We start from the raw sequence: 1,886 nt of genomic DNA, 5'->3' as shown, positions 1-1,886 counted from the left end.
CATTGCCTGCCTCTGCGTAGTGACCCTGGACTTCTCTGGTGGTCGCCCATCCAAGGACTAATCAGGGCTGACCGTGCTTAGCTTCCGAGATCTGACGAGACAGGTCTAGTCTGGACCATCCAGGTCCAGGCAACAGGTGGTTTCCCATGGCTTGCCTCTGCACAGCAACCCTGGACTTCCCTGGTGGTCTCCCCTCCAAGGACTAACCAGTTCAGACTCTGCTTGGCTTCCAAGATCTCATGAGACTGGTCTAGCCGGGGCCATCCAGGTCAGGGCAATAGGCAGTTTGCTATGGCTTGCCTCTGTCAAGCCACCTTGGATTTCCTTGTTGGTCTCCCTTCTGAGTACTAACCAGGGCCGAACCTGCCTAGCTTCTAAGCTTCTTAGCTTGGGGTAATCAGGACCATTCAGGCCTGGGCATTCCCCCCCCAGTTACTTTCCGTTCCTACTGCTCCCCAAAACATAACCCAGTTTCTTTGCAGTGTTCAGCATCTGGCCTAGATTTTGCATTGCTTTTTCAGGGCTCTTTTTGTAGAAAAAGCCCAGCAGGAACTCATTAGCAGAATAGGCCACACCCAACAACAGGAACTCATTAGCATATTGTGCAGTCCCGGCCAGCGTTCCAAGGTCATTTACATATGGAAGCTGATTGGACTACACTCCATTCCACACCTCAAACTCACCCCCCCCCAGGCAGTTGGAATTTTCAGTTGGGAGAGGAGAATGATGTCAGCTGCTCCCTAGGCAGAGGCTGTGTGTGTGTGGGGGGGGGGGGGGTGTGGGGGGGGGGGGGGGGGGGGAACCAAATAAATAAAATGCCAACCGAATATTTTTCCTTCCAGTTTGGTGTTGTGGTTAAGTGCGCAGACTCTAATCTGGGAGAACTGGGTTTGATTCCCCACTCCTCCACTTGCAGCTGCTGGGTGACCTTGGGCAAGCCAGTTCTCTCAGAGCTGTCCTTGAAAAAGAGCAGTTTCTGTCAAGAGCTCTCTCAGCCCCACCCACCTCACAGGGTGTCTGTTGTGGGGAGGGGAAGGGAAAGGGAGTTTGTAAGCCACTCTGAGACACCTTTGGGTAGTGAAGGGCGGGGTATAAATCCAATCTCTTCTTCTTCCATGAGCGCTGAACATGCAAGGAAGTCACCTTTATAGTTTGAGAATTTTTTTTAACTTCACAAGACTTTTTTAAAGTTCTATTTTTTTGGGGGGGGGGGGAATCTAGGGTTGCCATGTGTGCACTTCCCTCTCTCCTCCAGCTGAGACAAGGGAGGCAGTCGGAAACCCTAGGAGACTGCCGTCCTATGCAGACTTCTAATCGGGTTGTTCTAAGGATATGTTCCACAAAGGTGGACCATACGCTCCCAAGCCAAAAAAGAAAAGAACACACGACTGAAGTCTCAGTGAGGAGAAAGTTCTTTTAGGTATTTTATTGCAAGAAATACTGGAAAACAGTTAGACCGAAATTGCTGGTCAAAAATTAACTGCTTTCTGAACAGTATAAGGAAGCACATGAAGTTTTACACCCAAAATGACACCGGCAAAAGATAACATACAAAAATCATAATTGGTTACAAATAGCAGAGTATCATTTGAGTAGGCATACATTGATTGGCCAATTACAGCAAGAGGTGTGACTACATGCAGGGGTCATTTCCTGCAGGAGCACACAGGAGCGGAGCTCCGGCAGTAAGGAGCCCAGGGGGCAGGCACATGCAACAAGCCCCACCCCCTGCTCCCAGCAGCCCTCAGTTGGGCCACGAGGAGCAAGAAGCAGCCAGGTAAGTTGCAGAGCCCCCCCCCCGCCCGCCTTCAGGTACAAGCTCTCCCTCCTCTGGGAGGGCACATCTGCATGTTCCCCCCCCCAAACGCTACCAAACCAAAACAGTC

Source organism: Gekko japonicus, unplaced genomic scaffold (assembly GCF_001447785.1).
Source record: "Gekko japonicus isolate JY-2015 unplaced genomic scaffold, Gekko_japonicus_V1.1 scaffold13, whole genome shotgun sequence".
Lineage (NCBI taxonomy): Eukaryota > Metazoa > Chordata > Lepidosauria > Squamata > Gekkonidae > Gekko > Gekko japonicus.
This window is presented reverse-complemented; position numbering follows the sequence as displayed.